Source organism: Aythya ferina (assembly GCF_964211825.1).
Source record: "Aythya ferina genome assembly, chromosome: 3".
Lineage (NCBI taxonomy): Eukaryota > Metazoa > Chordata > Aves > Anseriformes > Anatidae > Aythya > Aythya ferina.
This window is the reverse complement of record NC_140298.1, coordinates 103,401,884-103,428,908: the sequence shown is the minus strand read 5'-3', so window position 1 is coordinate 103,428,908 and position 27,025 is coordinate 103,401,884. Positions and strand designations below refer to the sequence as shown.

General features: G+C 41.2%; 1 long non-coding RNA gene across 5 annotated transcripts in view; it reads left to right on the top strand.

Annotated features, from left to right (window-relative positions):
• The first annotated feature begins 1,062 nt into the window (after positions 1-1,062).
• LOC311434917 overlaps positions 1,063-27,025 on the top strand; it is a 362,168-nt gene continuing 336,205 nt past the window's right edge. The window contains exons 1-4 of one of the 5 annotated variants that reach the window (XR_014691820.1): positions 1,063-1,342; positions 5,855-5,916; positions 11,404-11,521; positions 25,192-25,297. This is a non-coding gene — a long non-coding RNA (uncharacterized lncRNA). Of the gene's footprint in view, positions 1,343-5,854; positions 5,917-6,403; positions 6,509-6,643; positions 6,836-11,403; positions 11,522-11,630; positions 12,079-23,661; positions 23,921-24,712; positions 24,874-25,191; positions 25,298-27,025 lie in introns of those variants that run through there. The other 4 variants (XR_014691823.1, XR_014691824.1, XR_014691825.1 and 1 more) reach the window with 4 other exon arrangements.

Here is a 27,025-nt window from a genome sequence, read left to right as displayed (position 1 = left end):
ACCAGCTGAAGAGCCAGTGAACTCAGCTGCAGCAGAACCCATTTGCTATGTGATTGTCCACTCTAAGTAGCTTACTGGTGGAAAAAGTAGACTGACAAACCTTGCACATTCATTTTCAAACTGCTGTAATTTTACTAGCATGCCTTAAAAATTAAACAAACACCCTTCCCTCCTCCTCCTCCCCCCCAAAAAAAACAAAAAACAAAAACCCACTACAACCAAAAATATCTCCCACCCGGAAGAAAAAATCTTCCACTACTCAGAAAGGAGATTGAATATTTCAGGGAGATACTAGGTTAATTTTGCCCAAAATGTATTGTTTGCAATATCTCAGGTACCTTCTGTAGGAAATTAAAATAGTTTGTGGGAAGAACTCTTAAGCCAGCCTTGTAGAATCAACATGGCATATATTTCTTTGTAGAACTTGCTTATATATATATATATGTAATTAAAAGGGGAATACAATTAAGCTGAAATTATCTAGGACTACATGCATTCACCATAGGAAGTGATATCTTGGGCTTAACAAAAAACAATCTGTCATGCTCATCCAAAAGGTATTTTGGGATATGTACTGAGCTTAGAAAAGCTAATTCTCTATTTGAAAAGAATAAAAGATACTATTTTGGATTTTATTCTTTGCAAAGGCACAGCTGAATGGTAAAACCAAGTTTTTCCATGCAGATATATTAGACAGAATTCATACTCCACCAAATGAGACCTTTACGCTTCCACCTGCATATTATGGCTCTAATAAACACGTTATCAGCTCATGAAAATGATGGCAAACAGGTGACTCGAGGATTTGATAAGTCAGCAGCAAAGATTAACAGATTTTTCTCAGGGAAAAGCTATGAGAGATTCCCTTATTTAAAACAATTGCAGCATGTGAATTTACTGCACTTAAATCATTACTGGCAATTAGTATGTGTCAGAAAGGTTGCAGCTGGCTCCAATTACAGGTAGGGCTTTTAGAAGCTGAACTTAATTGTATGTGTGATAGTGAGAGGCTGAGCAATGCATACCAGCATAATGGTACTCCTGGTGCAGAAAGGAGGGCAAGATGTTATGATCTGGGACCTGATTATTTTAACTAGGCCTGGTCCCTGCCTTCTGGGAAATAGACGTTGTAGGAGAAAATTGCTGGCAGTGCAGCCGTTCACCTTACTGAGCTTCTTTGGGTGGGGAAGAACTTAGAAACTATGCAATATATGCAATACTTCCCCTCCTTTTTGCCTCTGTAGTAGGTTTGCACAATTTAAAGTCTTACAAGTTATATCCAGACCTGGCATTAATTCATCCAGCTCAAGATGTGCTGCCTCAAAGTCCCTGGAGCTGTAAGGCAAAGGAGTGATTTGCAGGCTGCCCATTTATTTATTTTTTTGGTGGGACACTCCTTCTTGTCCAATTGTCACATGTGATGGCTTCTCTTGTATGAATGTTGGACTCTGTGATGTGAGGGCTCATGAACTTGGAACCACGTGCTTGTGATGCTTCTGCTCTAGTCACGTATTAGGATCACTCTCAGTTGTGTGATGGACACACCTCCAACCCAGTCATGGGCTGAAGTGACTCTCTTGTCATTGCAGTTTCCTCTCTGGTTGTGTGGGTTTCTTGTCACGCAACAAAACAGAGATACTTTGAATAAAAGAGTAGGATGTGTTTGATCACATAGTAGGAATGGGGATCACAGTATGTTGGCTGCCTTTCCATAACTTTATAAGATGTAATGTGATCTGTCTTGCTGGAGAAATTTATCCTTAGTGCTCTTGAAGTTCTAGTTATATCAGAGATTAGCATCTCATGATCTGTGTTGCTCCAGCTAACTCCTGTGCCCTGTTAGTAGGAGTTTTAAAGTATGAAGAATAAGTATTAATATTCCCTTCTAAGGGTTTAAGTGCTGCAAGTGAATATGGTGTGTTGCTGTGTCAAGATGATGCCCTCAGGTGGATCCTAAGCTTACTGCTGGCTTATAGAGGACCTTGCATGTGTTTAGTAGAAGAAGGGAGAGTGCAAAAGACATGCTACCATATTTTCCCTTCCACTTCCTCTCTAGTTCCTCCACCATTGCATGCTACTACTTCAGCTCAACTTACTCTTGAGTTGTAGTGTGACTATATTTGTGTTTCCTTGCTCATTAGCCAGCAAATAATGCTGTGTGGGCATGTGGCAGGCGTTCTGCAGTGTGCTTGTACTTGGGCTGATGCATGGAGTGCAAGCATCCTATTGATTCTTTGTATTGCTCATAAACCCATGTATGATCAGCAGGACATCTACCATGAAACTCATTTAGAGCTGCTATTTTGGGAAAGCAGGGTGAAGTTTCATATACCATGTGCAAATGTGCAAAGGATGCCATGCTTGTAAAACCAAACCGAAACTTAGCTGGAGAAGCAGTAAGCATTCCAGCAGTGCACACAGACCAACCTTCCAGTAATTCCTCCGAAGTCTTCCTTCTTACAACTTTTCTGCTTAGATCCAAGTTCCATAAATGTTGCTATAATGTTGATAATCTGTTTTAAATCCCTAGCTCCTTCTCTGGGATTTAAAGATGGTGGTGATAATAAAGTAACAACTGGGGCCTGGGAAAAGGGAATTCGTGATTTGCAAACTATTCCTATATTAAAGCACTGCTCTTTTTATTTGCAGTAATAGAGGTGCTTGCTGATGTGTGGTCAGCTAGGGCAGTTATTTGGAAATGGTGTTAGTTTGTTGTGTGAGGCTTGTGAAAACATAAACACTGCTGTATCTTTCCTTGTGATTTGTTTGATAGAAGCACAACCATTTGAAACACAAACATATGCTGCCCCTACAAGACATAATCTGTCATAAGTCCAGAAACAGATTTGTTCTGCCCCACATATTGCAGTTCAGAGTATCCTTTGTGCTTTGGGGACTACGGCTGGAGTTCCTACACAGCAGCATCACATTGCAAATTCATAGTTTTAATTCTATAATAGTCATTTAGGTTGGAAAAGGCCTTTAAGATCATGAAGTCCAACGAATGGCCCACCTAATGTCAAATCAGCTGGACTGTTCACTGTTTGTTGCTGTGAGTTCATGAGCATGGATGTGCCAGCACAGGAGATAGGGGTCCAAGAGAAAATATGAGTATGTTAAAGCAGCATGGGCTACACCTCTTTCCCAGCTTTATCTTGGTGTCTCACACTAGAGGTCTGTAGTATGTGCATCTTGGAGGGCTGTGAGTTTCATCAGCCCTCCTGGGGTAGGTTCAGTGTGGCCAGCTCCATGTAGTTCCTGCAGCTCTCTGTGCACACCAAAACTACACAGCTCCTTTTATTTATTTATTTTTAAATGAAGGCAGAGTTGCTTGTCTTGTAAAGTAATCGCTGGGATGATTTTGTCTTCTAAGAATTAAAGCATTGCTGTTCTTAATGCAAATTTAAACAAATGCAATGCTGCTCTTAATGGAAACTGCCATGGGGTGTACATGAAAGTTTGTCATGAGAAAACCAGGCTGCTAATGGGCTGTCCCAGGTCTTGCTAGCCACATCTTCTCTTTGAGGATTCCAAGAACTGTACAGATGTCTTTTAATTATATTTCCACAGCTGAATACCCTGCCTATTTTGTAGGAACAACCTTTATCATAGACAATTCACTGTGAAGGATGGAGGTTGCAAATAGATTCCTCTCCCTGAGTGTATTTATTTCATGGAAAGAGGTTCTGGGGGAATAAAATTCTGGGGAAATAAATCCAACTTCACACATGGGAAATATTCTTTCATGTGGAGGACTCCAGCAATTTGTTCTGCTCTTCTGCAACTCATGCATTAGAAGAACTTAGGAATGGTATACAAGAGACTTAGAGCATTGCAGTGCTAAATAAGGAAACTCCTTGTCTTCCTTTAGTGTTTAATCTTCCTTCAATGTTTCTGTTTTTCATAGGTTGTTATATTCATATCACTTAACAGCATTGACTATACAGATCTATTCAGTGAGAGGTCTGGGAGGAGGACTTTTGTGGTCCTGGTAGCTGCTATAACTTTGTGTCCTTGCACGGCATTTTAACTTTCAGGGTTTCTATATGCTATGCCATGAAACAGCTATAGGAGTAACAACATAGAGAGGTGTAATGGCATATCAGAATTGCAGGTGTGTAAAATTACCTATAAGTTCCTCAAAGAAAGGCACTCTCTAATGTAAATTATTATGATTATTGCCCTCAATTTCAATCCTTTTATGGCTCTGGACAATGTATAATAACAATGAGAGCTTTTCTTCTCTGCATCAATCCTTGCTCTGTGAAGCTACTCTGAGCTACTCTACAGAACCAAAGCTCCTTATGTGTCCCTTCTTCCTTTCCCTTGCCCACCCCTGACTGAGACTGCCTAAAACTTACTTCTAACAGTTTGCAGCACACCTGTGATTTTAGCTTGCATGTGAAGAGAAAAGACTTTAAAACATGACTTGGTTGGACTTCAATCCTTTTTGGAAAATAGGACCACTGCTGACAAGGCCCTAGGATCCTAGGGTTCTGGGAACAACCTTGGCTATTGCAAAACCTGTGATGAAAATGGGAAGATAGAAATACTCAGGTCACTCTTTGTGTGTGTCCATCAATGATGGCAGCAACTGAAATGATTCTTCCTTGCAAGGAAGGCTCCTTGTACTTATGTTTTCTTTTTAAGAACCCACAGTCTTGTTCTCCTCCATGCCTCAAGCAGAAGTAGCATGGGGTGACCCTAATTGCCCAGGTGGTGTTTTGAACACCACGGGACATGTCTTTCTTCCTGAAAACTGTTGAGCGAAAAAGTAGTTTCTTTCTTTCCCAAGTTTGTTGTCCCCCCGTGTGGGACATGGTCCTTATTTTGTTTCCTCCACTGCCATTCTCATCCCCCATGTTTCCTTTACAATGTCTTCTCTGTGTTTGGGCATCAATAGCTGGGCTTCACCCTCCTCAGGGCTCCAACTGGTGGGGATTTGCCTTAACAGCCAGTCCTTTCGCAGCAGGGCTTTTTCTAAGACCTCTCGCTCCCCTGGGAGCAGCTGTCAGCCCACACAGCTTGTCCTGAACAAGGGAATATTTGAAGGTTTTACTTAACTCACTTTCACATTTTTTCACAGATTAGTATTTTTTTAAACCCCGTTATGTTGTTTTAATTGAGTCTTGCCACCAAAACAAATGAACATTGTGTCACCACATCTCAGTTCCTTTCATACAACCACAGCTAAGAGAATTGGGAGGCTGTGCTACCTGCAGAAATGTTGAAACCAATGCTATGTATAATCTTGATGGATTACATTCAAGCTACTCTGTACATAAATCTGGTCACACCAGAACAAGAACCGTGGAAAGTATATAACATTAATGTATACTCATTACATTCCTCCTTTCACAGCCTCCAAGCCTGTCAGGCAAGCAGGGGGGTGGGGGACTACAAGTAATGAGGAGTTAGGTTTAAACATTTTACTTAAAATCATTGCAGCTCTTCATCAAACAGGGAGTGCACTTTAAAAAAAACACAGTGCTTCTGTCATGTACAATGGGTGCTAAGAAGTAATGAGTTCTACATTTGTTTTCATCAGTTGCAAAGAAGCTGTTCTCATTTTGTAACTTTCTGGAAGAAGGCAAGATTAAAAAAATACCTTGCAAACTCTATTTAAAATTTATAGTACAGCTTCTACTCCTTTTGAAACCAAAGACAAATTTCCTACTGATTTTATCAGGAGCAATATAAAGTTCTAAAAAGATAAGTGTTATTCTTTCTACTTCATGTAGAAATATGTCACTCAGTACCTCCCAGGATGGTACTGGCTCTATCTCTACAAGTGTATACCACAGACTGAATTTGGCCCCTGCAGTTAACATTTTTTTTTTCGTTTGATTCACAGAACCTCTTCTCAAAAAGAAGGTCCATGTGGCCCACAAAGTCTGGACAAAGCAGCCATGCAAGGTAGGATACCTCCCTCCATGACTATGGGGTGGCTAGACCAGGAGATCAGTACATGGAGTGACACTTTCAAGCTGCTGTGCCTCATGTTGGCACTTTCTCTTTCATACTTCTCAACTTTCAAAGCCCCTGAGCACCTTTTTCCAGGAGAGTAAGTGTGGATTTAATAATCTAACTGAAGTCCCAAATTTTAAACTTTAGCTGAGAAGCCTGGCTGTTTCAGGAGGACAATGCCATGTTATGTCACACATTTTTGGAGGAGAGTGGCACATTAACAGCCAGCTCAAAAGGAGGGAATTTCCTTTCCAGGCAGAATGAACAGGCAGGTCTGTTGCTGATCACCAAGTCTGTGGTTTATTTAACTGCCCTTTTTTTTTTTTTTTTTTTTTTTCCTTTCTGTTCCTTCAGGCCCTAGCTGGTGATAGGGTTACCAGGCTCCATTGTCAGCAGTGTACTGATGACACTAGAGTTTATATCTTATTTCCTACAGCTGCAAACACTGCCAGCACTAAGATTTCACAATGCCTGGGACACCAGCACTGGGATGAAGAAGAGTAACTTCTAACTGAATTCAGCTGGTGCGAGAGGCTGCAAGGCGGGTGGCTTTCTGGATAAGGGAAAACCACCCATCAGAGATCTGCCCTACTGCCTCTCATCTCCAAAGACCTCTGGCCTTGCTGGCCTTACTGTTGGCTTCCTATGCCCTGATATTCCTCCTTTTCAACCCTAGATTTTACTTGACATCTTTCACTTGGTTGTGAGTTGGCATGATGATTCATTCATCTGTTACCTTCAGACTGAATTACTGCAATGGAGGATGAAGATAGGGGCAAGTCAGAGATTCAGTTTATGCAAATATCACACTTTTGTATCCTTGGGAAAATGAGCCACTATCACCCCAAGCCTTGACCTTCTTTCTTGTTCCTGGGCTGTCTCCGTGGTTTGGCTCCTCAGAGCCATGTGTTAGTCACTACCATCCCTGGTTTGCTATGGCCAAGCCTGCAAGGCCAGATCCTGCTCATCAAAGCTACTCTTTAGTCACCTTTGTCCTGTGATTCACATGCCTGCATTGGCATGCAGTTACGTTCCTTCCTCTGAGCTTAGCCATGGTTGGCCAGTTGGCATGCTGTTGTTACACTAATAGTAGACACAAGGTCCCTCCATGCTCCCCATTGCTCTGTTGGGGTTGAGTTTTGAGAAATTCTAGCCACCCTTCACTTTAGCTAAAGCCAAGGGCACCACTGCATGCAAATAAAGAGAATTTCATAGTCCCTTATAGACCTCCATATATAGAAATAAATAATACTTGTACTTATAATCATGGAACATTCTGGCATATTTATAAGCATCATCTGTTATGTTCCTTGACATTCAAGTTTTGTCTCCAATTAATAATAAGTATTTTCTTTGAGACATTGAAGGTCTGTGCTTTCTGGTCTCTCTCAGTGATTCACTTCTCTGGGTTCCTAAGAAGCTGGTTTGCTCAAGGTGTTGTAGCTGTTGTTATCCTTGAGAGTAACACACAGGTCACAGCTGATAGAGATAACAGAGCAGACACTGTTAAAAAACAAACAATCAAACAAGCCCCTCTGTTCTAAAACCTGATGTCGTTAATAGTCCTTGATCTTCACTGGATGCTTGCAAACTTGACTGTGTGCTTCAAGGGTAGACTCTTTGTATTTGCAGTTTTAACTAAGAGGCATCCATGCTGTGGGATGCATGTTGAGGTAGTGTTAGGATCAGAATTACCGAACCATGTTATAATCCAGCCTGGCATCACCTCTGAGATTACCCAGTCAGCATAAGACTCCCTCAGATCAGGTGGCTGTTGAAGCTCAAGTTGGCAGTCACAGAAAACAAGAAGAATTTGAAATTGGGATCAGAGTTGGTGACATGACTGTCTCGAATGATCATAGTTATGTCAGTGATTTGCTGAATTCTTATCCTTCTTTTTAAAAATGGGCCCGTATATGAATACTCTTTCTGAGTCCTTCTGGTTCTATACAGTATTTGTATTCATTTTGATTCTTCAAAGCTAAATCAGGATGGGTTAACCCAAAAATCACAGCAACATAATTAGTACAAGGCAAATAGATGTCACGTTACAAGATAATATGGGCAGAACCAGCGCTATTAAATATGGGGCTGCATTCTCACAGAGCCTATGTCACATCCCATTGAGTGAATGCTGCTGTATGCCCAAGGTGGGGGGAGAAAAAAGTCCCCCATAAAACTACATTAGTAGGATTGGCTGTATTTATTATGTGCTTGTAGGAAGAATGATGTAAAGAGAGAGGTTATAAACACAGAGAAATGTATACATTTGTTTTCAACACAGCACGCTATGTGTAACACTGTCAGGCTAATTGGTAGTGGACTGCATGACTCCAGACTCAATTTAAATCCTGAAATTCCAAGACAGGAATTTCTTTTGAACTCCCTGAGTGAGCGAGACTGAATTTTGGATGTGTTTGGGGTAGCTGACTTCAGACCCTTGCAATAAAAACACGTATGATATGATGGACATCTGATTTGTGATATGTCTCCTGGTACCTCTTGCTGTGACATAGACTGATAGTGGGCCCAGTAGGCATGCACAATGCTTCTTGTGCCAAAATCAGAACAGATACACAAGGATGGGAATGGCACTTAAGTGTGGAATAGTCGAATGCAGCCTCAGGCTTTTGCCCATAGGCATGAACAAATCCATTGAAGCCCCTCCCATTCCAATTTTAGCCACAGAGATGGTGCTTTTGGATAAATTTATAGCTGTTGTTGATTTCTTTACTTACAACTTGCACGACTTGTTTAAACAGCGTTGCTGATTTGGAGTTCTTTTGCAACATCTTTGGAGGGCATTAAAGACAGGCTATGCCTGACCCCAGGGGAGTAGAGATGTGGTTTCAACAAGTCTTATTTACTCATTCTTTTTGCAACCCAAGAACAGCCATCATGTTTTTCACCTGGAGTACTAGTTTGTCCAAGGCACAACTTGTCCCCACATACTGCTTTCTGTCTTCATACCAAAGAGGAACCACAGGGGTTAAGCACAACCTTTTTCTGAAAGGCTGCCTTTGTGTTTCCTATCATTGCCCTTATTACTTCCCTGTGAGTCCTGGATATAAGAAAGAATTGTACCTCTGGAATTGAAATGTCTGTATACTTCCCTTGCAGGAGACGAGGTTAAAGATAACAAGATGTTAATTGCCTGTTGCTGTAATGTGCTCTGTAATGTCCTTGTGGAAAAGCCCATGTACTTCTGGAATAGAAGCAAACTACAGAAACTCGGTTCAAATTTAATTCCCTGGTCTGACACAGACTCTGTGTGCCCTTAAGCAACTTAGTTGGTCTCTTGTGTGACTCAATTTCTTATGAATACAATTGAAATAAGGACATTTCCCTATTGTTTTTGTATGCTGGGGTGAAAGTGCATTAAGGACTGTAAAACACTCGCAGTCTACGATGGCCATACCATATAAACAGGTAAGGCAGTTTTTCTTCTTCAAAACCTGAACAAATAACCTGGTCAGAGAAGACTGGGTTATCTATGAGGTATTTCAACTCTCGCTGAGCTTGCCTGTGCCAGCATGCTGTACTGCCTTCTGTGTCACTGGTAATCAACATTTCTCTTCTGGAAAGGATTCATTGAAGGAGCACTGTTTACTCCATCTCAGACAATGCAGGTTGGCTAAAATCTCTGGGAATGCTCATCACAGGCAGTAAGCTTTGAGGTGATGCTAACACCTCATCATGGGCTGCTACCCAGAGTATTCTGCTGGTGCTGTGGCAGCTACTGGAGATGGTCAGGGTTTCTTTTCTGTCCTGCATCAACCCACAGTAGTTCATTGCACACAGCATCTCACATCAGATCTGTTCCGTTAAATCAGTGGAATTATTTAAATAAATTACTTTTATTAATTTATTATATGAAAAATTTTAGAGCAAATTCCTTTGATGTGTGATATCCTAATCACACCCGCAGGGCATTAGCAGGCACAAGGCACATCTGAGTGTCTCTAATTCCCTAGTGGTGTGATTATATCTCATAATATTCACAACCCCCTGGAGCTTCTTTACTGGTATAAATAAATCAATTATTTAAGTCAAATACTTTGATCATTAGAAGCTGCCAGTGAGTGCTCAAATGCCTGAGCTGTGCAAGTCACCGGGAATGATCTTGCCTCTCAAAATGCTGAGCAGCCGAGCTGAGTGCTACCAGCACTTCATTTCAATCTGCTTTATAAATTAGATTAGAAGTCAGTTCCCAATACTTCATCCTGGATAGCAAGGAAGGGAGAACTTTACAGGGGTGGAATTATGAGATATTGCTGCCAGCAGATCCTTTTATCATTTAACACTGCTGTCATAGGTTAAATATGAGCTACTGTTCATATTAACTAATAGCTATTATACAGAAAACTGACACAGGGATTCCGGCTAATGCACCATGAACCTGATTCACACACACTGCATCATATTAACTATTATTTGCACATATGGATGGAAAGGAGTTTTGAGTCACTTGGGATATATGGCAAATTAGCATTTTATATCATATTAATGAAGTGCTAATTGCTCCTTGCAACCTTTTTTTGTGCAAATTGAATGGGTCCTATTTGCATTGTCATGTAACTGCTGTATTACCTTGCAGCACTTTCATAATGAAGAGGCAGCACAGAGTTCATCAAGGCAAAATATTAGCAATTGTGAGATAATTAGTTATGAAACTAATAATGTTTAAAGTTGAGCAAAAATACTGCCGTTGACTTTGGTTTAGCTTGGGAATATTTTTTATTAACAGGCTTTATAGAGTATCTTTCATTTTGCATACATTAAACTGACAAGAAGACTTTTATAAACACAGCTCCCTGCTCCAATATTTTCTTTTGCAGTTCTTGTTCATAAGTGTTTTGCATTTCTCCTATGAAACATAACAAAAAAGGTACTTTTTTTTTTTTTTGTGACATTTTTTTTTTCTAAAATGAATCACAAATCTGAAAGTTTGCAAAAGTGTGGGACATGAGACTATCTCTGAGTATACTGAATTTACAGGTGTCTATGAGCATAACCAAACAGCAACAAAGTCTGTAAAACAGTTTAAGAAATGTCAAAGATGTAACAGTTTTAAAAATTATTTGCAGAATCTTGTTAACTGTCACAGATAAAATCCTCTGCAAGAGTAAAATACGATATGTGGTATTTTCAGCCAGGACAGGTATTTGTGGGAAGCAGGAAAAGGTAGAAAAATTTAGGAGAAAAATTGAAAAGTAATTCCATGCTAAATCAGTGATGTTTCCATGATTGTAGAGAAAGCGTGATTAATTTCTGAAGCTTCTGTGGGTAAGGCACCTGGATGCAATGGTGTAAGTCTATATTGGAGGATTTAAATGCATTTGCCAAGGAAAAAAAGGAAGCTGAACTTTAGGTTGCACAGCCCCTTGCCAGTCAATTCATCCAGATTGAGGGCTTGTCTGTACCTTTTCTTTTCAGTGGAGTATTGGATACGGACAGATTGCAAGTTACAGCCAAAGGCGGTATGACAGCTTTATTGCTGCTGCATGAGCAACATTGTCTTTGATTGGGAAACAGGCCGAGGACTTGCAGAAAGGTATGTACAAATAAGCACTTTCTGATATTTGTTTTATTAAAAGAAAAACTCTTAACAGAGACTGACTAGTATTTTCATCCTCTTTTACTATTACATTGTATAATTGTAGACCTACGCATTTATCAAAATCTCAGCTTCAGAGAAAACTGAATGAAGAAACTGTGTATAATACAGCCTGTCAGAAAATATATTCTCAAGTGACTGAGAGGAGGGGAATTAGGACTTGCATCTCAAACAGACATCCTGAATGCTCTATCCAGCTGTACAAACAATTGCACAGGACCTTGTCCCAGGTAGGGATGAAGCAATGCAGCAAGTAGAGACCTTCTTGCTGACTTAAGAGTGTTTCCAAACAAGCACAAGCTGCTCAGCATATTTTTCAGACCTGCAGCCTAGATAGGGACATTTGCAAATTGCTTTGTTTTGCCCTGTATGTGATCTTGGCTTACCTGATGTAAAAAATGTGGCTCATCTGGATTTCAGCTATATTCTGTCCACCCAGGGTCCAAACCAGAAAAACTTGATTATGGTGCTACTTGCATCTGATCCATTCTGAACCAAAGGAATAGGTGAGCTGGACAAAACTGGCTTTGTAGCAATATCTTTTTTTTTTTTCTTTGTGAAAAGCTTTCCACCCTGTCTATATAAAGTTAAACTTGCTGAAGTTTCTATAGGGGAAAAAAATAATTAAAACAATAAATATATATATATTTCCTTAAAAGTACTTCATAGCTCTTGCTATGGCATTCTTGGAGATTTCAGTAGATGATTGTGAGAATACAAATATTATTTTATTGGTAAAGTCTGAATGCCTCAGCAAAGTCTTCTTACCTGACATCAGGGCACTGAAGGCTGCTGTATAAAATGTGTGTCAGAGCTGAAGTTTTAATGGACTTGTTAGTTATCACAGTAAATGTGGACCCCGCAGGGAGTTGTTTATTGGATGTAAGAAGATGAGAGGAGGTCCTGGGTGTGGACAGGAGAAAAGGGCGATGTGGTAACCTCAGGAATTTTATGGGTTTATGTTAAACAAACAGCTGTGGTAACATCAGGAGGTTATCAGGAGCCTGAGGAGATCCAAGAGCCAAGCTCTGGTAGAGATAGAACAGTGAGATGCACAAACATGCTTCCCTGCTGACAGGTAGGGTTGCACTGTTATATTCCCTGGCTAGTCGAAATGGGTCCAGGAGAGGGGTCAAGCAGAAAAGGGAACTGTTGGTAAATGAGGAAGGCTGCTTCTTGCTTCACAAGCCACTTCCTGTGTTACAGGCTCATCTCTTCTCCAGCCATTGCTGACAGGAATCCTTGCTGAGCTTTGGAGACTGACACTGGGCTGTGGGGTTTTTAATCTCTAGTTAGGAGCATATCTTAAGCTGGTGGCTACCAGAAGTCAGTGATGGGCAACACAGTGTTTGGTGAGAAATCAGCTCCACAACCATTTTCTGCAGTTACTTCACCTGTAGGAAAAGCTACCTTAGATTTCTTGACTGGCACAGTTTTCTTTTTTTTTTTTTTTTCTTTTTCTTTGTTCCCCAGAAAAATGGGGCTCCGAGGCTCAAAGCAAAGCCAACAATTGCGTGCCAAGCAGGGAACAGCAAATGGGGCTTCACCTTATTGTGATGGCATGAAGGAAATCTCATTGCTGCTGCTGAGATACGTATCTCCTTGTCTTTTTAAAAAAAAAAAAAGGGGGGGGGTGGGGGCTGGGGGGTTGGAAGGAACACTTCCTTCTATGGGCTGATGAGTAAGAAGCTTTTCAGACACCTAAAATGAGTAATGTGAAAAATAGTTTGGAGTCCAAAGCAAAGTTTGTGTGACCTCGAAGGGGGGGGAGAGGGAGGAGAAGGCAAGAGAGAGTCTTTAAGGGAATGAGAAGAATCCAAAAATATTGATTTCAATTTGTCATGGGAGAGAGCAGGAGAAACAAGCCATTGGAACAAGTTCTTGAAACTTCCCACTAGCTGGAATGTCTTACAGCAGAATGAAAACAAACAATCCTATAAGGTTTGCCTTCCCAGAAAAGATTAAGTCCAGTCCCTCTAGCCTTGCTCACTGTCTCTGGCAGCATCTGGTCCTGTTTGAAAAAACAAAGAATGCAGAATTCTGGGAGCAATGGTCTGGTATTGGTGGTTTGGGGGGGGGAGGGGGGGAAAGGGAAAAAACTATGCAGGACATCTTACTCCTCCAGTAGAAGAAATGGGGAGAAACAGAAAAAGGGGAAGAAGTGAGGAGAAACCATCAGTAGCACCCTGAGCTCTCCTAGGGTCCTTGCTTCAGGCAGCCTCTCTGCCTTTCCCCAGACATGGAGTCCTCATTGCAGATTTCCCAGTGGGTCCTGAGCATGTGAACGTGATGGAGGTGAAGGAGCTGTATTTTGAGCTGTTGTGTATTTTGGATGATTCACATCACTGTCTCATGAAATCGGGCTCCTGGTTTAGGAGCCCAAATAAATCCTTCCTGAAATAGCCGAGCTTTACACTGATAAAGAAGGGGACAATGTATATGCATATGTCCATCCCCAGCAGGCCAGGCAAGAAGGAAGCTTTCATATTTGACTTGACTTTTTCCTCTTTAATACAGAGTCCAAGCAAAATCACAGTCCCTGCAACTTGGCATCTTTGAGAATAATGAAGTGTCTGAAACAGGATGGTAAATTTAAATTTGGAAATGGAAATGGATTAAAATCAATGCATCCTAAGGTGACTGGGCTATTAACATGAGATGAACTTTCTTGCGACCTATAAGCATGCAAAGATTGACACCTATACAGGATCAAAGGAGCTTATGAAAGGCTAAGGAGTACATGAGAGGAAATTGAAAATGTGTAGGTTGTCGATCTTGAGAGCGGCTTTTATTAGTTATTGTACATAATAACTATTGTGTCAGAAATGAAAGGGATTAACTCTCACCCAAGGTACTGCACCTGAGCAAATATTGTCTTGCCTGGGTGAAATTTGTGCCAACACAAAGAGGACCCGGTACGAGCCTATGTACTGCTTAAGTCTCACTTAAGTCTTCAAAATGAGGATTATGCAGGATTTTAGTGGTGAAAAATATCAGGACAAATTTCATCCCTTATATTACTGCAGTGTGTGTCTCCAGGGCTTTTGGAGTAATGTAGAGTTTCACCAGAACACATCAAAGCAGTTGGAAAGTACTTTCTCTGCAGACTGACTACTTCCCAGATTTGGGAGTTTCTCATGTCACTGAACTGAAGTTCTGCAAGGCTGTTAGAGAGAAGGACAGAGAAGCTAGCTGGATGTGTGGGCTTTAACAGCTGAATGTTTTGTTCTCTGCTGTATTTTCCAATGGCTCAAATGCTTTGGTCTATGTGAGCAAGCAGGGGAACATTTTTGCTGTGGTCAGGAGTTTTTCAGAGAAATACTGTAAATATGGGACTGCAGATGATAGTTTGTTATTGGAAGTGTGAATAGAAAACATTTGAAATTTCAGAATAAAAGTAACAATCATTTTAGGCCAATGGAAGAAAATTCTCAGTCTGGAGGAAAAAGGGAATATTTTTCATGCTGAATCTGTATGTCTAGATCTGCTGTCAGCAGATGACATCCACCTTTCAATCACACTCTTGCATCTGTACCCAGTTTGCACACCTCTTGCTAAATATTTTCCTGTTTGTGGAAGAATGGTGAAATGGTTTCACAAGAACACAGACCATTTGCTTGACAGCCGTTCCCATATTTAATTGTCTGTTTTCAGTGATAAGGCGTGCCTATGTAATCTGGACTCTAACCACCAGAGGGGAAAGAAATGGGAAACAATCTTGTGTACATGGCATTTTCAAAAACGCTTGTCTTAGTTTTTTTGGGGGAATCCTGTATTTATTATAACTGCCCTTCCTCTTGCCATGACGCAGGGAGGGGGAAGAAATGGGGAACCTCATGGGGTATTTCTGTAAAGCCCCTTCTTTGTGTTTGTTCTTTTCAAGATACTGTGAGGATACCTTGTAGAAATGTCTATTTTTTTCCATGTATATTCCAAGACATTAACATCAGTAGAGGGGAGTGAGAAGCTTCTGGGCACTGTCATATAAAACTGTTCCTTCTGAGAGGATGTTTGAAACTGCTTTGAAAATATCAATGTTTCTGAGGAGTTTGTGGTACCTACTACCCTCCTAATACTTTCCACATCATAAAAATACTTCCCTTTGCTATAAAGCTAGAACAGAGCACTGAGTCCTTGCTCTGTGGCTGGCATACTAGAGTTATTGGTTAGTTTGAGGAATCATTTTACAGTTTCTTTCTCCTGGATTTTCTTCTGAAATCATGTGTAATCCAAACGTGTTCTGATCTGCTTTTATTAGATTCGTTTGCCCTGTACTCTCTTCTTCCCCTTCCCATACTTAATTTAGACTTGCACATAGAACTGTAAGCATGGTATTTTTATGTCTTGCATTAATATAGTGGCTGTGTTCTGATCTGAAGGTGATAAGTGATCTGAGGAAGCCAGATCAGTTTTGACTTGGGTTAAAAAAATAAGGAAAGATCTGTGATTATTGGCTTGTATGGTTCCCTACTTTCCTCGCAATCCAGAGTAGAGCACCAGAGCAAAGATTGTTCTTCTTGGTGAAAGGAAATCTAATTTACTATGTATAAATAATATTATAATCAGCCTGTTTGTGGGTAGTGACAATTGTATGAAGTTTGTTGTCTGATAAAATTGATCCCATCCTAGTCCTTCCTATGTGTCTTGGGATACAGTGTTTCTTGTATTGCCCTTGCCAGTATCTAGTGATCCCAGAATTTCTTACATGGCCTTTGCTGGAAAAATTGTCGGCTTGTTGTTTGCTCCTTTTGAATAACTGGTAATCAGTAACAACAGTATTTAGAAATGAGAGTGATTTGCATGCCAGGAGTCCTGTATGCTTCTCTGACATATGAGGAGGCCATAGGGTGGTGATGGGCTGCCTTACCCTTCATTTAATATTTGCCTGGTGTAGGAGCACTGCAAATCAGTTCATTGTCCTCACAGGAGCCCTGTGAGATTGGCAGTACTACTGTCACCATTTTATAGTTTCGGACATCTTTGGCAGAACAAAATCAAATGACATAATCAGCCTTCCTCTACTATATATCACATACGTAGTGATGTGTAGAATATGGGAATTCTACCTTGCAGAACCTTAAACCTCCTTTCCAAATTTGGCTGAAGGCTGAATTCAACTTGATTTGTATCCTAGTCAAAATGGCTCTGTCTCCAGCTCCAGCTTAATTTCTAATTCCCTAATTTCCCAAATAAAATTATTGCAGTAATTCTCGTGTCATGTTTACAAAGTACATGGAGGTAAAGGGGAATTCTCAGAGGGAGTCAGATCACAGATGTTAAAACTTGCACCTGTGTGGCTGTGACTGAACTGTGAGTAAGTACAGGGCAAGGCAAGAACGTTTTAGCGCTAGTTAAGTTTCTAGGGAATGTTTCCTCTCACAGTGTCACAGAATTAGACTGGTTGAGATTGGAAGGAACCTCTAGAGATCATCTAGTCCAACATACCTGCTCAAGCAGTGTTACATAGAGCAGGTTGCAAAGCATCACATGCAGGCAGGTTTTGAATATCTCCAGAGAAGGAGATTCCACCACCTCTCCAGGCAGTCTGTTCCAGCACTCTCCCATCTTCAGAGTAAAAAAGTTTTTCCTCATATTGAGATGGAACTTGCTAGTTTTCAGTTTGTGCCCATTGCTTCTTATCTTGTCACTTGACACCAGTGAAAAGAGTCTGGCCCCATCCTCTCAACACCCTCCCTAAACATATTTAGAATCATAGAATCATTTAGTTTGGAAAAGACCTCCAAGACCATCAAGCCCAATTGTTAACCTAGCACTATCAGGTCTACCACTAAATCATATCCCTAAGCATCACATCTACACAGCTTTTTAAATAACCCTAGGTATGTACCCTCATCTACTTCCCTGGACAGCCTCTTCCAACATCTCACAACCCTTTCAGTAAATAATTTGTTCCTAATATTCAGCCTGAACCTCCCCTGGTACAACTTGAGACCATTTCTTCTTGTCCTATCCCTTGTTGCTTGGGAGAAGAGACCGGCCCCCACATCTCTACATCCCCCTTTGAGGTAGTTGTAGAGAGCAATAAGGTCTTCCCTGATCCTCGTTTTCTCTAGGCTAAACAACTCCAGTTCCTTCAGCTATTCCTTATAAGACTTGTTCTCTAGACCCTTCACCAGCTTCACGCCCTTCTCTGGACATGCTCCAAGGCCTCAATGTCCTTCTTGTAGTGAGGGGCCCAAAACTGAACACAGTACTTGGGGTGAGGCCTCACCAGAGCTTTACTAAAGTCTGTTTAACAATATCTACAGCCTTTTCCTCATCTACTAAGCAGGTCATATTGTCATAGAAGGAGAGTAGGATAGTTAAGGAGGACCTGCCTTTCATAAACCCACGTACTGGTGCATAGGGTTATTCCTTCTGAGGTGCAGGACCTTGCTCTTGCCTTTGTTAAACTTCATGAGGTTCCTCTCTGCCCAAATCTCCAGCCTGCCCAGGTCTCTCTGAATGGCAGCACAGCCTTCTGGTGTATCAGACACTCCTCCCAGTTTCATCAGCAAACTTGCTGAGGGTGCACTCTGTTCCATCTCCAGGTCATTGACAAATAAATTGAACAGGACCGGACCCAGTACTGACCATTGGGAGACACCACTAGCTACAGGTCTCAGATTAGACTGCACCACTCACTGTCTACTAATTTAACCTACACTTCCTGAGCTTACCTAAGAGGATGTTATAGGAGACAGTGTTGAAAGCCTTGCTGAGGTCAAAGTAGACAACATCCACTGCTCTCCCTTCATCTACCCAACTAGTCATTCCATCATAGAAGGCTATCAGATTGATTAAGATTGATTTCTCCTTGGTAATCCACCTTCTTTTCCTTCACATGCTTAGAGATGACCTTCAGGATGAGCTGTTCCATCACCTTTCCAGGGATGGAGGTGAGGCTGGCTGGCCTGTAATTTCCTGAGTCTTCCTTGCCCTTTTGGAAGACTGGAATGACTTTGGCTTTCTTCCAGTCCTCAGGCACCTCTTCTGTTCTCCATGTCCTTTCAAAGATGTTGGAGAGTGGCCTAGTAGTAGCATCTGCTCACTCCTTCAGCACTCATGGGTGCATCTCACTGGGGACCATGGATCTGTGGGTGTTGAGTTTGCCTAAATGATCTCTAAGCTGATCCTCAACTGAGGGAAAGTTTTCCCTTCTACAGACTTTCTCTTTTCTCCAAGGTCTGGGATTCCTGAGGGCTAGTGTTAGCAGTAAAGACTGAAGAAAAGAAGACTTTCAGTAACTGTCTTTCCTGTATTCTTCATCATGAGGGCACCCACCCCAGTCTGCAGTAGGCTCACATTTTCCCTGGTCTTTATTTATATATATTTTGTTATGGATGTATTTGGAGAAGCCATTCTTGTTGTCCTTGATGTTCCTTGCCAGATTTAATTCCAAATGGACTTTAGCCTTCCTCATTGCATCTCTGCATGCTCTGACAAAATTCCTATATTCCTCCCAAGAGGCCTGTCATTTATCCCACATTCTGTGTACTTTCTTCTGATTGAGTTTTGCCAGGAGCTTCTTGCTCATCCATGCAGGTCTCCTACCCCATTTTCTTGACTTCTTACTCATAGGGATACACTGATCAATGGTCACATCAAGTTTTGGAAAGCAGGATGGTTTTCCTTCAGTATGTTTTTGATACATCAAGGCAAAAGTAAGGGAATATCCATTACTTTATTATTAGGAGGGAAAAAAAGTATGTTCCTCATACTACGATGAAGAACAGAGCAGAAGGGGAGTGGGGGGTGGGGAGGGAGAAAAAAAGGGGAGACAGAGGGTCAGAAGTTTTTTGCCCTATTTCTTTCTAGAAAAATATAATGAGTGTATTAGTATGGCATTTTCAATGGAAATACAGTATTTCTGCTGGACAAAATGCAAGAATGTTTTATCTCATGGAATTTCCCACTCAGGAACGGAAAAGTTCTTCTTACTGCAGTGGCTGCCTCAGCTCCTAATATGGATTCAGAAAGTAGCTCAAAAATACCCATAAGGACCCAAAGACACAGCTGTCATGATTGCAAACCCTTAAAGGGACAAACAAAAAAAAAGTGTCCGGAGAAAACTATGTGATAGAAATTGTCAGTTACTAAATAGAAAGAATCCTACACTTTGCTGCTGAATTGCTAGCCATTTGGATTTCTATCACAGCAGGTTCTCCCTAGAATACACTATGAAATTTGTTTTGTTTCACGTGCACTGAGCCCAATCAAAGGCCTTCTGTGAGGATGTCAGTGCCATTTTGCTCTTAGAGATTGTAGCTTTCACCTTGATGCAGTCTTGTAACAACAATACTCTTGTTCATCCTTGTTTTGATGTTCTTTTGACGTAAAATACATTTTCTGATTGAACAGGTTTGCCCCTTGTTTATAATTCATACTGCTAAAGCCTATTGTTGCTGACTTTTTAATTATGCAGCATTTAAGTCCAGAGTTCATTTTCTTTCATAAGAATCCTGAGGGCTGTTGAATACCCAAATCCCACTTTTGGTTCAGGAAGTCCACGAATTACAGGCTGCTGCAGGGCAGTGTACTGAGTAAATGTGTCGTGCTTACCCTGATCTCATACTTTTCCTAAGTTTGTCTCATTGGCTAGTGCTGTGGCCTCACCTGGTACAGCTCCTTTGTGTTCCCGTGCACCCAAAATGTATGTGCATCTCAATTCCTCATGACTTTTTTTGGACCTCACTATATTTCCTATTATGCAACTGAAAGTCACTTACGAGAAAGTAAACATCTTTTAGAGTAATATTATAGCAGAAGTCACGGACTGCATATGTGTTAGTAAACTAGGCAGGGCCAGGAGCAGTAACATTGGTGATCTGTGGTGTTTAACTGTTAGCATTCTCCTTAGCATGATGCTAGTGCCAGCCAGTGCTCTCCCTGATGGCACACGGGTATGGCTTAGGACAGCAGCACGAGCCAGGGACTATTCCAAGCAGGCAGATATGGATGAGGACAACTCTTTGGGGAGCGAGCAGAAGGAGAGAGTTTAGCCATATGGACACGAGCTATGCCATCAAACTCATGCTCAGGGGCAGGGAATTGGCCCTGGATTGTTTTCTTTTCTATTCCAAGGCAGGCCTGTTGATTTCTGTGCTGCGGTGCCAGCCCCTAAGACAGAATGCATGTACAGCTCTCTGCATACAGGAGGTAATGCTAATGACTGGCTCCCACTGCAAAATATGTCACAGCGAACTTCAAGAGGATTGTTTACGTCCCCAGAACTCTGAGCTGGAATAATGGCTCTAATTTATTTATGCACATTTTGACAGCTTGTTATGTTTTATTCCGTAAAGCTAAATGTGGTCTCAGAATCTTGGAGTTACTACTACTAGGTAATACTAGGGAGGGATTTTTGTTTCTGAGCAGAACTTTTCCCCTTTGTAAAGACTTGAAACCACTGTCCTTTTGCCTGTGTATCAGTTTGAGAAGGGACAGTGAAACTGAGGACTGATGTGGCCTCACTGCACAATTGAGCAGGAACAGATTAACTTTGCATCAGCAGTGAGTGTGTGAATAACCCAGTAACCACAGACCTTAGAGTAGGACCTGTCACACTCAGACAAGGACTGTGGCACTCTGTCCTGTAAATGCTTCTGTGCTCTCTAACATGACTCAATTTCTGGTTTAAATCTGCTAAATGGTTTTAGGCCACTGAGCCTTAGGAGAGGCTCAGTCTCTTTTCCTACATGAAGGACTTAAAGGCAGTTGGTTTGAGTGCATTGCATCATTTATGGAAGTGATTGTATAATTTACATACCTGTAGTGTTCCCTGGGTCTAATATAATGAGTTAGCTTTGATAATACATTTACAGCTAATCAGGTTGTTCATAGGAGTGTAGAATAATTTTGTAAATCAGTAGGATATGATTTTGGAAGGTTGTAAGGTGATTTTGACCAAAGAACTGGCTGATAGGAACATTGGTGAGGAGGAATCTGGCTCTTTGCTAGTATGCATTGGTATTTCTTATTTTAGTGTGCAAGATATGTGAATGTGATTCTACAAGAGCATGTCAGGAAAGAAGAGACCAGATATGATTGCAAAGAAACATTAATTATGGGATTTGACAGGTTCTGTTCTATATGCTCACATGCTTCCTGTACTTCATATGCTTTCTAGACTGTATGAGAAAAAAAAAGGGGGAGTTCAAATGAAAACAAAAGACAGCACAAGTGTAAAACTAAAGCACCAGACTTTGGATTCTTTATGAATTTGGGTTTCTTTTCTGTTCTCTATAACAATGTATATTCCATTAAAAAAATAACATCAGGAAACATTCCCAAGCACTATATTGTCTACACTTAAAGTGTTAGAAGAGACCCTGGCTGGGTTTTGGTCAGGTCCAGATTCTCCCAAATAATTTATGGGTACCATTCAGGGATTAGCTCCAACCAGGACCCCATCCTGCATAGGCACGTGACCATCTTGTTTTGGAGGCTAAGAGGGTTAAATAGAATGGACAGGGATTGTCTGTAACCAGTAGCTGTAATTCCCCAACACGGTCCTAGGCTTGTTCAATTTTCTAGTACAGATGTAGATAATGCAAACTTACTTCTACACCATATATGCTTGGAAACAGCTGAAGCAGGCAAGGGGGAAAAAAAAGTACGTTTAACCTAATCCAGGATATAGGGGGATGACAGAAATCACATTAACACAGACTCTTAATTCCTTGCTGGATATCTTCTATTGGCTCTATGCAGTAGTAGCACAAGAAAATAACATTCATGATAGGCCAGTGTGGATCCCTGGAGTCTCAGTAGAGACTGCTGAGAGACAAAGCTGTAAATATGTCATGATAGACTGAAAAGAAAGAGGTACCACTCCAGGGGAGAATTCAGTGCATAAGCATTGGCTAACACTCGCTAACCTGAGTGACAGTCTGTGAGACAGGCTGATCATGGCCTTTGGGCTTCCATTCTACTTATACTTAATGTATTATTCTTATTTTTTTTTTAAGCTTCCTCTTTCCCACTACTCCAACAGCACAGTTTCCATGGCCAAGCTTATTTACAAATCACAATCACATGAAGAATGCCAGTTACTGCTTCAGACACAATGGGAAGCTTTTACTCTGCTGCTGTTACAGAAACACTGATAAGAATGATCAGGTTACCATTCATTTATTAACTTCTTAGTCAAAGGTTTAACTAGGGTTATAATCCAAGAGAGAGAGCTGCTGCCACAGTAGCATTCATGTGCAAAGTGTTTTACCATCAAATTCTGGAGGTAATGATTTGGTTTTCTTGCTCTTTTCCTCAGGGACTGCTGTTAATGACCAAAGCCAAGGTGACAACTGACTGCTTTGGTAGCCCAAGAAGGAAGATTTGTACTAACACAGAGTTAATCAAATTCCATCCTTTTTTGGGTTGTTCATTCATATCAGGATATGAGTCTCGTATTACACATATCTCATAGGGATGTCATTCTCCAAGTTTATCAGGATGGCAACTCATTTAGTTCTGTAAACAGCGTGACAGTTACCTGCTCACTGAAGTAACTTCCTGGAAAAACAGTGTGAAAATCATGTGCGTTAATCAGTGATTTATGGCTTTTTAATGTAATCAAATGCAGCTGAAAATGTTGATATATAACAACTTAGGCCAAGTCATGGCTATAACCTTATCTCAGAACTGCCTATGAGCACTTGCATGATCCTCTGTCCTTTTCGTAATTAGGCAGAAATTTGTTCCATTTCCTGAAACATTTGCTGTTCCTGTTAAAGCAGGCAGAACTTGAAGGTCATTGAAGAAATGAGCCATTGGGGGGTCTAATGTAAGTTAAGTACACCATCAGTGAACTCTGCTGTTGTCTTTCCCAGGCTTTTCCTAGTCTTAGCCTAAAGTACCAAGTTTCTTTTCTGAAATGGCTGGTCCTGACACATAGTGTAGGTTGTACAGCTTATCTTTTTTAGGACTTGCCTTGAACTCCGTTTCCTCTTGTAAAATATATGTAGCTCATCCCTAGCTGTGTCCTCTTCTCAGGCAGCAGACACTGGCAGCAAGAAGTAGCTGGTGGAGTTCCTGCGAGCAGGTTTTTCATTTTATTTGGCTGCTGTAAGGTTTTTTGATACATTACCGTGATTTTTTTTTTTCTTGTCTGTGAATTCATGTGAAAATGAATTATGAAGCTGAGGCCTGGCCTGCATTAGGAAGTTGTTTTAAATTAATTTGCTTTAAATTAATTTTCTCTACAGTCAAATGGGGCCTGTGGGTGTTTGAAAAGGCCAACTATCTAACAGTTTCCTATTATCATACACTATGGGAAGGAGTTCTCATCTTCATACCCCTGCTCCAGAGAGGTTTGCCCTTCAGGACAATAGGGTGGTAAGTTTTCTGGCAAATAAGTGAATACATCATGGCAAGCTTGAAAACTCATCTTATTTTCTATCCTTTCAGTTCATTTTGTTTTACCCTCAAGACCCACAGTTTCTGTGCCATGAGATACACTAGCATATATATCTCCAAAATGTCCTCTCCTGATATTTATTAGCCCTTTCAAACCAATCACATACCATACATAAGGTACCGTGCTTAGTCCTTCAGCTAGCAAATGACTGTCTAGCTAGGTAAAGATAAGCTGCTGTCTGAAGACCCTAATCTCCAGCCCATAAGTGTACCTGGGCACAGGGAACTGCAGCCCACAGCAATTTTTTGCATTTTGCATTGTATGAGCATATGTGAAAAGGAGATTGCGACTTTGTGTGACCTTTATAAGGAGTTGGCACAAGGTTTTGTAGTTTACTTTGGGCTATATTTTGCCAGCTTTTGCACATATGGAATAGCATCTTCGTCTGCAATAATCTCACCTATATAATGGTGTCAGAATCTGGCCTACCAGCTGGAGTGAGCTATTTCACACTGTATCTGATATTGTTTCCTTTTCATCTGTTGAGATAGAGTGCTTTGCTGTGTATCCTGATATCCCATGGCTCTCTTTTTGGAGCTATGTTCACACATCTTGATTCCATCTGTACTCTTGAAGAGGCCCGTTAGGTGGAAGATGTATCTGTCAAACACATGTAGATTCTGGACAGCAACCCTTTACGGGTCATGCCTTGAAACATTACTAATTTGATTTCAAAGGGAGCTATTACAAACTGTCTTTTGTGTTGTTAGGCCTCAGGAGAAGGACCTCAGTTGGACACAGTGAAATGCTGCATTTGCAATAGCCATGGAGCCCCTTGGTGGAACAGATATAAGAATCAGTCATGTCTTTGTCTTGGAGCTCGGCACCTCTTCTGGAGGAGTCCCCTGATGTGAGAGGGAGACGGCTGAATGTATGTTAAAAGGTCCAGGGGACAGAAACTTAGTGATCCACAGCATTCATCTGATGCTGTCCAAAGTTGTCGAGCAACCTCAGGAAATGAGTGGAAATTTGATTCTTGTTTGGCTATTTTGGGTCCTGAAAGTGGGGTGGTGGGTGCAAGAGGGTTGATGTACACATCTGTGCACTCTGTGGCAGTGCTTTGAAGCTCTGTGTTGTAGCCTGTGTTTTTTTTATGATGCAGTCATGTGCATTTTTAAGACCAAGAATTGGACACCTTTGTGCTTAAAGTTAAGCATGACCGTGACTCATTCAGCTGTCACTCTTACAGACGTAGTGTGAGAACCATATGGATGGGAAGAAGTAACCTAGACCCAACATGCAAGTTCAGGGATTGCAAGACAGGAGGCCAAACGCTGAAACAACATCTGACAAAAGTGAGTAATTGGTCAATGCTTCCACTTCTATTTGGTCAGGTTTTCAACATAAATTAATCAGTTTTCTCAAAGTAGAGGATCTTACCCCACGGTTACTTCAGTATTTGCAGTTAGCTACAGTTGTTCATAGTCTGCACAATCTCTGAGCGCATTAGAGCCATGGTAGTAGCCTGACTGGCATTCATAAACAGGCAGCACTTGGGACTCAGTAATACCCTAACTCAGTGAAGAAGTGTGCCAAAATAAAGGTCATTTTAATTTCATGTTATGTCACGCAGTTTTGAAGTGACATGTGTTTAACGAGTTTTCTCCAGTAAATGAACGATAGCAAGTATTACACTAATAGGCTTTGATGATATGCCCACAAAAAGAAAAAAAAAAAAGGCAAAATCTTTCCAAAAACATTAAACTGACATTTTACCAGAGGAAAAAAAAATAAATAACAGAACAAAGATTCAAACTTCTGCCCCTAAGCTTCCATAATGACAAAAATTAGGCTTTTTGGCCCTTTCGAGATGACAGTTTGCAGAAGTTTCACAGTAACTTATTTATAGTGTGCCCATCACAAAAGACATTGAGGCTGATCTCCTGATATGGCTAGGAGAGTGTGAAGGGAGCAAGTTGAGCTTGTCACAAAACCAGTCTCTATCGCAAAGCTCATGACAGGATCATTAAAGGAGTGAAAAACTGTTCCCTAGGTGTATGGACCCTATGATTATGCAGAGAAAGGTGTGGAGTAGATTCTGTTTTCTCATATAGCGATGCCTGCTTGTCTTGCCACCTGGCCTAGTATGCAAGCTTATTGTTTCCTGTCATCTTCTTGTCTGGCTACAGACTCAAACAGGCACAAACACAGGAGGAAAAACATCAGGAGGAACTTTTCTGCTGCATGAGTGAACTGAGCACTGGCACAGGTTGCCCAGAGAAGCTGTGGAGTTTCCCTCCTTGGAGATATTCAGGAAACATCTGGACATGGTCCTGGGCAACCTGCTCTAGACGTCCCTGCTGGAGCAAGGGCGTTGGGCCAGATATCTCCAGAGGGCCTGCAAATCTCAGTCACTCTGTGACCCTGTGGCTCTGTGATTCCTTGATCAGGCATCTTGTCCTTCAGTGACTTAAAGGCACACCAAAAAGTGTGTTATCCTGGCTTGTTCTTGAGAAAGTTGTTTTCAGTGACAAAAAGCATGGCACTATTAAAAAATAATTAGTTCCTTCAGTGCAGATTAAGAGGGAGAATGGTTTTAATTCCTGGTAGGATAGCTTTTGAATGTGCAGGATGAACCCTACTCCAAGCAGGATGTAGGGGATGGGTTAGCCTCCCACCCATAGGAGGCAGGGTCAACACTGCTAACTGGCTAGGTAGTGCACAGTTTTCAACAACTTGCAACAAAGCCTGTGCTGTCAGGCTTTGCAAAAGTTGGTTGTTAATATCCTGTGTAATGTTTAGTACTCAGAGGATGAACTGTCATTTGTGCATTTGAACTCTAATTTTTGGTCACTACTTCCACTGAAGTCAAACTTATGGTAAACTGGGAACTGTGAATTAAGTGAAGTGTTAAGCAAAGTAAAGTGTTCACCCCCCTGCACCTCCTGTTCAGCCCCAGTAAACAATGGGAATAGGAAGAAATCAGGTTTGGTTTCCTGGCACAATTTGGTTTAGGCTTCAATTCTAGAATGAGGCAGCCTGTCATTCCAATTAATTTCCTTTGGAGGTGTGTTTTCTGAATT